We start from the raw sequence: 12,487 nt of genomic DNA, 5'->3' as shown, positions 1-12,487 counted from the left end.
TGATAATTAGAATAGTCAATATGAAGACTTTCTGCAGATAAAAATATGTTATTTTTTGCATGGACTTTATTATTTTTATGTCAGAAAAAACTTTTAAACATATATGCTTCAAGAAAATATCCAAACTTTTATCCCTCTCTTATAAATACTCCTACATGATAAGAAATTCATAAGAGAAATAACTATCCTGTTCTGTTTACAGCGTATCTATTTTCTCTGAAATATGCATTTCTAATGGTCCAATTCTCCTTTAGATATATCAAAATTGCCAGTCAGGAAAATGATCCCATCAGTAAGAGATAGAGAACACTGGTAACTAACATTTCCCGTATCAAGGAATCATCTGCTCCCGGGCATCCCTTTCACTTCTACTTATTCCGCAGTAAGAACATGGTTGTCATGGTTACGGGATGCGGAGTCGGCCATTGGTGGACCTAGAGTCACATGCTTCCGATGCTCGTTTACAGGTTGCGGTCTTGTCTATCGGAACAGTATTGCTTCTTTATACTCAAACAAAAGCTGTATCGGGCCATAACAGGAAAGCTCCTGTTTACACCGAGTCAAAAAGTCCTACGGATGTACTTGGTACAATAGGGCAGACAATATTAAGGGAAACAAGTAAGCATTTATATTCCTATCTTCTCGATAATGGGAAAAGAATTTAGATCATCACATTTAAAATTAAGATTGACGAAATCAACTGTTATAAAGTATTTCGCAATGCTTAAAGGGAAATTTAAACCTGTAAAAGGAAGAGTCGAAATACAACAAAGAGAATTTTGAAATGTTTATATTAAATTTCTATAAACATTGAACTTTAAATTAGACAATTAAGATTAGACAATTAAAATTAAGATTGACGAAATCAACTGTTATGAAGTATTTTGCAATGCTTAAAGGGAAATTGAAACCTGTAAAACGAAGAGTCGAAATATAACAAAGAGAATTTTGAAATGTTTATATTAAATTTCTATAAACATTGAACTTTAAATTAGACAATTAAGATTAGACAATTAAAATTAAGATTGACGAAATCAACAGTTATAAAGTATTTTGCAATGCTTAAAGTGAAATTTAAACCTGTAAAAGGAAGAGTCGAAATATGACAAAGGCAATTTTGAAATTCTTATATTAAATTTTTATAAACATTGAACTTTAAATAAGACAATGTTGCGTAATTGAATATGGGTTTATAAACCAAGTTTTTAACCAAAAATTTCCATGCTTAATGAAGTAAAAATGATTAGTAATATATGAAATTCTATTTTCATACAATGTAAAACATTTTGGTGTATAGTTGCCGCTATTTTCGGTGTTATTGTAAAGTACATGCACTTTTTTTAGTAAACAACTGTTGTTTTGGTGTGAAAAAGTACATGAAATTGACAATATAAAGATGGTTTGAAAGATATAGTATTAATGTATTACTACAAAATGTGCTTGTTATTTAAATGGAAAATTTTTCCTATAAAGTCATTAATTGATTTAAAAGCGCATGAAAATATGTGTTGTCAGTAAAGAAACAAGCAAAAAGGGAATAAATAAATAATTAAATAAATAAATAAATAAAATTTTAACAGTGAAAAAGTGAACAAAAATTGCGACTACATGCATCGTAAAAAACTTTAGTTTACTTCTCACTAAACTATACACCAAAATTATTCAATATGTAATGTTTTATTCAATAAGTAATATTTTATATAATAAGCAAAATTATTACATATTGTGCATTTTACTAATTAATTGAGACAGCTGTTTCTGTCATATATATTTTTAAATATCATTGCTTAAATTTGACGTCTTAATGGAAATGTTAAATTATTAAAAAGCAGACAGGACCTAACATCAAGAACTGGGATGCTAATTTAAAAAAAGAAAATTCGAAATGTTTTTATAAAATTTTAACAAACACTAATCAATGTAAGATATAGTGTTGCATAGTTTAAACAAGCTTATAAACTGCGTTTTTAAGCATTTTATTAAAAGCATTGTAGTATTTTTTTTTTATTAATCATTATTTTTATCTAAAAATATTGAACTATTGTAAGATATGTTGCAAAGTTTTTAACAAGTTTATAAATTTTGTTTTTAGACATTTTATCAAGTGTGTTATAATTTTTTTGGTTATTCATTATTTATTCTAAAAAACAACAAATTATGATGAACAAACTAAGATAATGAAGTTAGAAAAGAGTTTATAGAAACGAGTTTATAAACTATGTTTTTAAGCATCTTTCCAAGCGCATTGTTTGTTGTTTCAATATTTTCCATTCATTTAATTTTTTTTAGCTCTTTATGCTCTTTTTTATTCAAACAATCATATTGTGTCTAATTTTAGACAAATTTGCTTGAAAAAAAAAAGATTTGAAAGATGGATTTTAATTTTATTTGCTGAAATAAAAATGGTCTCGCTTTATAATTTTAAAATTATGAAAAAAGAGTAGAAATTAATTTTTTGTATGTCTTATTATCCAACATAAAATAATTTTAGAACAAATAAGAAAATTTATTACAAAGGAAGGTATCCAAAAAGTGTTACTCGCCAATTGAGCTTAAATTTTGCACACAGATAGATTTTAATCTTCGGTTTCGAAATATTAATTATATTAAATTATAAATGGCTTATAACAGCTATCTTCACTATAAATATGACGTCTATTTTTCCAGTCTGAAATTGAAGAGCAAAGATTGGCTTAAAAAGATTTTGAATAATTTTCGTTTATGTGACTGTAAAAATATGCTTCGAAATTTTACATTAAGTACAAGTCATTTTTATAAAATAGTTAATACTACAAAAACTGTCTTGATAATATGTTATATTTTATTCCAAGGTGAAAAAAATAAAATAATTTTTTATCAAACGATTACAGATGCGCTTTAGTAATCGTTTTTAAATTTTCTACCAGTATTAGAAGAAATTTTTTTAAATTTTAATTTATCTTAACTAAACTTTGGATTTCAAGAAAATATTATACAGTGTATTATTACTGATATATTGTTGTAAAACTATAAATCTATAAAAAAGGAATTTTCTGTTGCGGTGAATAAATTTTATTTAAATTTTTTATACTTCAGCTAATAAATGAATTTTTATCCCATTTGGCCAAAAGTAGATTATTGTTTAATTTTTTTTCCATATGATTCCATGATTAAAACCAAATAAGGTAGATTATTCTAAAATCATATAAAGTAGATTGAATGTTTTCATTCTAGTTCCTAATATCAAAAAACTAGGCTAAAAAGTTACAGTTTTGTAATCACAGTTGATAGTAAATTTTGCAAATTATTTGTTTTTAAACGTCTCTTATCCCATTCTTTACTCAAACGTTACACTCAGATGCAACAAACATTTTTAGGACTAAAATTTGCTTTAATAAAAGACATGGAAATATATTTTATGGTTTTGTAATCTTAGTTCATCATAAAATGTTTGTTAACTTTGTAAAATGATTGATTCCAAAAATGTCACTTAGCATCTTTTTTTTCAAATGTCACTTAAATATCAACTTCTTTTTCTTACCGAAAATATCGTCTTAATAAAAGACTTGATGGAATAAACGAATGTTTTATAACCACAGCTGGTGATGACATGTTTACGAACTCTCTAAATTGATTGAATAAAAAAGTAGTAAAAACATAAACATAATACAATATTAAAGGAACATGATCTATTAAAAACAATAAAATTAGAAAAAACCATGAAAAACTGTGAAAGAAACAAGTTAAAAAACTTTGAAAAATTAATTATTTTTATTATTTCCATTTACTAAGCATTTTCTTTTCTTTTTTAAATTTTGCTTTGAAATATATTTTTAGACCACGGAAAAAAATTCGGATAAAATTATTGTGTCGTATGGTAATGACATTCTTGGTAAAAACGAACAATAATTTTGATCAATAAAATAAAAAATACGGTATTAAAATCATTGAATTAATAATTTTTACGTTCGGTATAAATTGTGAGAAACTCCGGTGAAAATGGATTTTACGGTAAAAAGTATCAGTTCACATCTTTTGAAAGTGCATTTTTTTTTCGATCTGGTGCGATAAAAATATAATTATTTTCTCCTTTTTTTGTCTTCTGGAAAGTTGTAGATCATAAAATTTTTATTTTAATATTTTACACAAAATTTACTTATAAATAAATATGAATAAAAACCGATTATGTATTCTAAAAAAATTCTAGCTCACAATTAACTCGTGGGACATTTAATTTCATACCTTTCTCCAAGAAGATTTAAACCACTCTAATACATTTATACTGCCTGAAATGCAGCTATGAAATTTTTAATATTTATTATGAAACAGTTTCATATTTCTTTTCAACACACAAAATTTTTAGAAAACATATAGACATTTTGACGTATTTTTGAAAGATAAAAAATATTTTTGAAGCTTAGATAGACGATTTTTTGTTGTGTGTAATAGTGGAACACTGTTCAAATTTTCATTGTAAAATTATGGTGAAATAACAGGCAGCATCCAATTAACTATAAAAATTACGGCATAGAACATTCTTTACATTTACGGTTTTGAAACTGTTTATAGCTAGTATGGTTAAAAAACCTTGGATACAAAACTGTACGGTTTGTTAACATTTAAAATGAGCATGGTTTCAAAAACCGTAATTTAGAAATTTGTCTGGACATTGGAAGTAGTTCAGCAGCTTTATGCTGCTGTAATCTATATGTGAATGAGATTATCGTACTTCAATAGCCGGGGGTTACAAATTGGTAAGTGCAGGACACTAGAAACTCTTTCTGTGTTGAAGGAAATAAAGAAAATATTGTAATGCCAAAACTGGGACTCGAATCCGGGTTCTGTAAGTCATGAGATTGACAGATTAGGCAAAAGCTGTTAATAAAAGGTTTCTCTTACAGTTAACAATTTGAATACCATTTTATTTATGATTATTTGATGGTTTTGTTGGAATATGGTAAAATAACAATTAAATAAATTGCTATTTAATAATTTTTTCTCAGAAATTTTAAATAGTATACAATGATTTATTAATTAAATCAAAATATTTAATTACTTTGAAAAATCAGTTTGGCATTAAATTTCATAACTTTTAACGAAGCAAACTCTAAACTCTCCATCAATTTTCTTTTTAAATTTCAAGTAAAAAATGCAATGCTTTTTTCCAAAGGAAAATAAAAAGAACAAAGGACTTTTTCTTACAGTTTAATTTTTGATGTCCAGTAAAGAAATACGTGTAAGAAAGTTTGAAACTAGTAAATTTTTGCTTTTTCCCTTAAGAGTCTACTTATAACAATTTTAAATTATTACTTTTTATATATTTATGCGCATAATTTACGCTATTATAATTTTTTTTCTAAAAAAAAGTGGATGTTCACCTAATTTTTTTTTATCAAATGTAACAATAGCTACATTTAAAAAAAATAAATAAATAAAACGTGCTTTTATAAATTGTTTTTAGTAGAAAAAGAAAAAATATATCATAATTTTCCATTAATAAATCTAAGAAATGAGATAAATTACCCAGTTCCAATAGATTAAGATATCAGATCTATTGTATGGAATGAACGTTTTTTTTTCCACATTCTTTTCTCAATAATTAACGTAGAAACACTCAGATATCTATACTTAGATTCGGAGGAAATTTAAGATTCTACTTATATTAGTTTTAAATTACAGTCGGACTTCTATTTTGTGAATTACTCTATTTTGCGATTTTTTCTGGGAACCAAGAACAATTTGTAAATTTCTACGTAAAATGACTTCCAAATAGCGAAGTGAATTCTCTATTTAAGGAACTTTTCTTTAACCCCCACTTTCCCTATTTCCCAAAACTTTTCGGAACATTTCAAACTAGTTAACGCATTTTATGGGGAAATGACTTTGAATTGATTTTCGCAGTCACTTAACTTTAAGAGAAAGCGGTAAAATCCCTCTCCATTTTTTTTTTTTGCATTTCATACAGGAATCCATGTCAAAAATCAATTTACGAGAAAGCATAACAGAAAGTTCTAAGCCATGGAACTATGATGCTACAGATCGATCGAATTATTCGTAACAGTTTTGCTGAAGCTGGATTGATAGTCAGCGCGGAGAATTCGGAAAGTGCGGAATGACGAGGATGACATTCCTTTATAAGAACTTAAAAAAATATGGGTACAGCTTAGGGAGAACCACGAAATTAATGATGAAGTATTGATCAATGTTTTTCTTTTTATTGATTCTGAGGCTGCAACCACAGAAACATTAATCGAAACGGATATTTTAGACAGGGTGAAAAATAAAGACAACACAGCAATAAATTCTGAGGAAGACGAAGAAGATAAAAACGGTAATAATGTAGAAATCACCAAACCTTCATATGATAAAATGTAAAAATTATTTGAAACAATTCGACAGTAGATAATAATTTACAAGATAAAGGTGTCTCAATTGCTATTTTAAGTATGTCTGGTGTCAATGAATTTAAAACCTGTTTTGTGTTGTTAAAGTATTGCAAATGGTGTTTTTCTATTTAACGAATTTTTCATGAAACGAAATGTTTCTATGTAACGAATTTTCCATAACTTTTTTATCAGGATTTAGCGACTTCGTTAATTTGAGGTCCGACTGCATCCTTTTTTATATCTTTATGCGCATAATTTACGTTATTATTATTTTTTTCAAAAAAAAGGAGAGGAAATTTACTTAACTAGATTATATTTTTGAAGATTAAAATTCAATAGTGGGCTGTACCCCCTGCTCGTTAACGCTCGCCAACCCCCGAAAATTGCCACGCAATCTTATATGGTTTGCTTCGCAAACCAAGCTCGCATTGCTCGCTACTAATGTACATTGTGCAGTGTGCATCGCTCACTACTAATGTACATAATGCATGCTACTAGGTACATTGCAAATGCACAAAATTCTAAGAATTCAAAACAATCATTCAAATCCATATAACAACTTTTTTTAAAAAAAATTTACATCTTTTTAGTAAATAGTAAGTCATTAAAATAAATTTGAATTCAAATAAATGACATGTAATTTCATAAACCTATTAGAAATGTGCTATAGTATAGAATCTTAAAGCGTAACAGCACGACTGAGACTCATTTTTCAATGAATAACAAATAACAATAATAAAACAAATAAATTTGTGATATAAATCAAAAATCGTCAAATAAATTCGTAATACATAAATTCGTGAAAAAAAGCGCTTTCGACAAAATACTAAAATAGAGCTCTATCGACAAAGACTACTCACTTCTGCCTACCTTATGCTCTCTCTGGTTATTTAAGTTTCCATTTTTAAAAGTGCTATATGTTGAGCCATCTCAGCTAAATTTGGCATGTGACATTTTTAAGCGGCAATCATTGGTCGATTTTCCAGCGTTGCCATTCGGGGAGTTGTAATGAGGCTTTTTTTTTATCGCCGCGTAAGAGAAATATATGAAAAGAAAATGATGTAGTAATAAATGTATGAAATTACATTAATTTACTAGTTCCAATAGTTTAAAACATTAGATCTATTGCATTGGAGCGAACTCTTTCTCTCTCATTCGTTTCGCAATAATTGAAACATAAACTTTCGGATAGCTATACTTAGATCCGAAGAAAATTTAAGAGTCTACTTATGTTAGTTTTAAATTAGTATTTTTTTCACCTTTATGAACATAATTTACGTTATTATAATTTTTTTACTTCAAAAAAATCAGTGGAAATTTGCTTAATTATTTATATCAAATATAACACTATCTGCATTTTATAAAAATAATAGAAATTACCTTTATAAACTGTTTTTAGTATAAAAGAAAATGATGTAATCATAACAAATACAAGAAATGAGAGAAATACACCAGTTCCAATAGTTTAAGATATCAGATCCATTGCATGAAACGAAGATTTTTTTCTTCTCATTTCTTGCTCAATAATCGGCGTAGCAACATTCGGATATCTATACTTAATGATCCGTTTATAGCGTACAGTTTTTGTTATTATTTTTCTTGACTGTTTCAGGCAATAACTTATTTTTGATACAGATGGCAATGTTTCTTTGAAACATTGGTAAAGAACTGAAAGAACAAGTCAGCATCCAAAACATAATATCTTTTATAGTGTTCTTCTATGAGGTTTTAAAAATATCTCATCCTAAAAATTATAATTGTTTGCAGGCTCTTAAAATAAAGTTTAAATGTTTAACTGCTCTTCTTGTTTTAAATCTTTAAATGTAAAATTTTTCTATCGGTTAAAAAAGCACCATAAAAAAGGATACTTATTCATTCCTATTTATTGCATATTTTTCTATTTTTTCGTTATGAACAAAACTGCTTCCTGAAAAAGGCTTCCAGCGAACAATGCATGGAATTGAGAAAAATACTATCCTCACTTATAGACACTAATTTTGTCAAAAGCACAACTCTTTAATCAACTTATCAATTAACACAGATTAGGAAATACAATACAACATGAAATTGCCCTTCAGTAGTTGTCAGGAATATACATCGGGAAACCTGATTGACGAGCTACTGAACCATCCCGTAAATGAGAGTAAGAAATTTAATAATAGGTAAAAAATGCTGGAGAACTCCCAGAATGTACTGAAATAGCAAACGAGTGAGCAAGTAATTTATTCAAATTTCTGAGAGTTGTTAAAAATCACTTGATTTCATGACAAAAATGTTTGTCGAAATAATGATTATAGTAATAATCCTTTATTTATAGTTTTATGTAAATTTCTTTAATCAAAGTTTTTAAAATACTCGTCAGCTTTAGAAAAATTTTTACCTTTTCAAGTTATCCAATGTTTTACGATAAAAATTATTGTTAGAAATTATTCGATAGTTATTATAATTCTGCGTTTCAAAAATGTTTTCATTATTTATGTTCTGAATGATCTAGTATAGTCCAGTTAAAATTACAGTAGATATGTAACTTTTGTTTAATTTCATTTGTAATATTCCTTTATTTACAAGTTTGTCGAATTTTTTTTCATCAGAATTGAATTTTTTTTAAATAGGCGTAAAATTAAGTAAAATCTGTACTTTTTCTATTATCTAATATAATGCGATACAAAATTACATTATTCTGCGTTTCAAAAATATTTTTTTTATCTATGTTCCAGATTATTTTACATGTTTATTACTTTTCTTATGTGATTTTTTTTACATCTGAATCAGTTTTTTGTAATTTTATTTAAAAAAAGTTGCGCTGGATTTTATATATGCTGCACTCAGGGAGGCAGTGCTTTTTACAGAAATTTTATATAGAAGAGCCGTCTAAAGTATCGCACAGGAAGCGCAGAATAACGGTCTTAAGTATGGTCAATTAAATGCTAATTTTATTAATTTAGAATTTCGTTACATCTCTGAAAATATATTTCCTCACAATTATAAAACTTGATGATCTAATTTTCACTTTTTTACGTTTTTACTTAATTTACTAGAAATCACGCAAAATATAACTTTTGCGAAAATTTCTTATTTTTTATCATTTGGTTTGAAATGTTCAATGGTAAAATCCATAATTTTTATAAAACCAAACAAATAGTTTCTGAGTAATAATGCTTTACACCATTATCGAAATAAATAATAATAAAAAAATAGTATACAGTTCATAAAATTACATTTTGCACAGAATTGCCTTTGGATAAAAGTTTGGATAAAGTTTTTAAATAATTTTCGCTCATATATTTTTATTCCCAGTTCCAGAAATAAGTCAAAGTATAATTGTAAAAAATTCCAGATATAATTACAGTGCGAAGTACTTGTACCCTGAGTGTCGGTATTTTTTACCGTAAAATTCATTTTAACCTTAATTTTCACAGTAATATTTGCTCCAAAATCTCAGAATTTATGTATTTAAATGAATACAGTAAGAATCACGTTTCAAAATTTTACGGATGATGCACTCAGGATGAAAGTACTTTTTACCTTGACTTTATTCGGAATTCTTTTATAGTGTGCATATAAAATGATGAAAATAACATTAATGGCAAAAGGTTTTAATGTTTGTCTTCTCTTCTGACTTGATTATTCTGATCAATATTTCACTTATTATGGGTATCCAATCTAAACCAAATCCACCCCCCCTCAAAAAGAGTAAAAATAGTGTTTTTAGATTAATTTATCATAAAATATACATATCACATTGTTGAAGTTAAAAAAATTTTATCATCGTTTTTCAAAATTAGAATTTAGTTTTAATTAAATAAATATTTAGCTCATTCACAACTAAATAGATTTTGATGCAATTTTTAAAATCACATGAGACTGTCCATGAAAAATGAAGAAATGAAAAAAATTATTTTTTGAATCTTTGTCAAAACTTAGTCAGAAAAGCAAACAGAATTAAGGTCATAAAATATTATTTAAGTGGGGAAAAAACCAAAACGATATCGATATCAAACGAATAACTACTGAATTAAGCACTGAAAGCATCTAAACTCCAATTGTTTGTTGAAACAGAAAGGAAATGAGTAGCGACTCTTAGAAAATCTTCCGAAATGTTTCAGTCATTTAAACTGGTTGTGATGTTTTGTACACCCCTTTTTTGCTAGTAATTTAACAGTTCAATATTGCTTTTGCTTTTTTCCATGTTTAAACATTATTTTTCGACCTTTAAGTGCATACCGTATTTAATTCCTCGCCTTGTGCATACCTTATTTAATTTTGAGGAAGATTCTATAATTGTATATTAAGGGTAGTTATTAGGGATAGGATTAACAAATAATTTGTATAATAAGTTATTTGTTATATGTGTCTTGGAATTCACATTACTTATGTATATATCAAGTTTTAAAGAACCGCTCTTATGTTGTTTAAAGCATTTTAACCCTAAATGGAAATCACAAAAAACTAGCAACTATCCTATCAAACTTTTAAATCCTGAAAAACTTCTTTCAGCATTGCTGCTAGCATGCGCTCTCACCTAAAAGTGAGATTGCTGTTGTCAGGCATTTTCTTTGCTCATTCGCCTGAAAACCTATTTGATCCAACGTGTTGTCAGCATCGACCGGTCATTTAAGAGAGGTAGACGGATCGTTGCAATTTTAATCCTTCATTTCAGATATTTCCTTCCCCCCTTCGCACTACATTTTAAGGGTTTTTATATTATAAAAAAAACATCACACGCTTGAATATTTCTATAGATGTATGGCTTTCAAATTTTTTTCTTCCGATTTTAAAAATATATAGGTATTTTCGCAATAAGTATTTCTTGACTTATATACCTTTAGACTCTTTTTTTGTTGTTGCTATAATGAGTGAAGCTTTTTCTCTAGCGTTTTAAACACTGCAAATTTATGATTGACTCTTGATTCTAAAATCGAGAAAAAATCAAATCAAATTTATGCATAGTAATAAAAGTACTATATCAGGAATCTGTTCTCTTAAGGAAAGTCATTTCCTCCATTCATTAAAAATCGTGGTCAACTAGTTCATATATATGCATAAAAAATTTAAAAATGCAAAATCTTTTTTTAATCATACTTAATAGAAATCATTAAAACGCATTAAAGAGTTTTCGCATTAAAGAGTTTCTTTCTATCAGAAAGTGAAACAAATAAAAGGAAATAAACGAAATTCGCAATGTGCAGTACGAGACAAAAACAATAAGTTACTTACTACGGATAAGAGGATCGAAGAAAGATGGAGAAAATATTTTGAAGATACGCTTAACGCACACCATGTTGAAAATTCTGAGCAACTCCCAAATGTTACATTAAATGTAGCATCTACTGTAGATTTTTCTTTGGAAGATATCTCGCTGGATGAGGTACAGAGTGCCCTGAGGGCCACAAAACCAAAGAAGGCTGCAGGGAGAGACGGAATCGTGGTAGAGATGCTTAAGGCAGATTTTGAAACCGCTACAAGACAGTTGCAAAAGCTCTTCAATGAAATCAGGAGAAATGAAAGAATACCAGAACAATGGAAAGAAGCAGTAATAGTGAAAATTCCCAAGAAAGGCGATCTAACAAAATGCGAAAATTGGAGGGGCATTAGCCTACTTTCCATACCGGGAAAAATATTTGGAAGAATAATTTTGAATAGACTAAAACATGAAATTTATGGAATTTTAAGAGAAGATCAGGCAGGTTTCCGCAGTGGAAGTGGAACAATGCAGCAAATTTTCACACTTAGAAATATCATTGAGCAAAGCTTAGAATTTAACACCTCTTTATATTTAAACTTTATTGATTTCAGTAAAGCCTTTGATTCAGTTAAGAGAGAGAAATTATGGGAAATTTTATCACTTTATAATATACCAGAAAAATATATTAACATAATCAAAGATATGTATGATAACAGCAAAGCATGTATAGAAGTAAATGGAGAATTAACTGAATTCTTTTTAGTAAAAACTGGCGTGAGACAGGGATGTGTTTTATCGGGATTTTTATTTATACTGGTGATAGACTGGATTATGCGAAACAGCTTGAAAGATGAAAAAAGAGGAATAAGGTGGAATTTCACAACTACTTTAGAAGACCTTGATTTTGCTGATGACATCGTACTTATTTCATCCAAAT

The 12,487-nt window shown here is 27.7% G+C and overlaps 1 protein-coding gene across 2 annotated transcripts in view; it reads left to right on the top strand.

Annotated features, from left to right (window-relative positions):
- The first annotated feature begins 254 nt into the window (after positions 1-254).
- The window catches only part of LOC107452552 (uncharacterized), a 56,508-nt gene continuing 44,275 nt past the window's right edge, over positions 255-12,487 (top strand). The window contains exon 1 of one of the 2 annotated variants that reach the window (XM_071177476.1): positions 255-618. The gene's annotated coding sequence lies outside the window, so the exon portion shown is untranslated. The remainder of the gene's footprint in view (positions 619-12,487) is intronic. The other variant, XM_071177477.1, reaches the window with a different exon arrangement.

Source organism: Parasteatoda tepidariorum, chromosome 2 (assembly GCF_043381705.1).
Source record: "Parasteatoda tepidariorum isolate YZ-2023 chromosome 2, CAS_Ptep_4.0, whole genome shotgun sequence".
Taxonomy (NCBI): Eukaryota; Metazoa; Arthropoda; class Arachnida; order Araneae; family Theridiidae; genus Parasteatoda; species Parasteatoda tepidariorum.
Note: the sequence above shows the minus strand (reverse complement) of the source record. Positions and strands in the feature narration are given on the sequence as shown.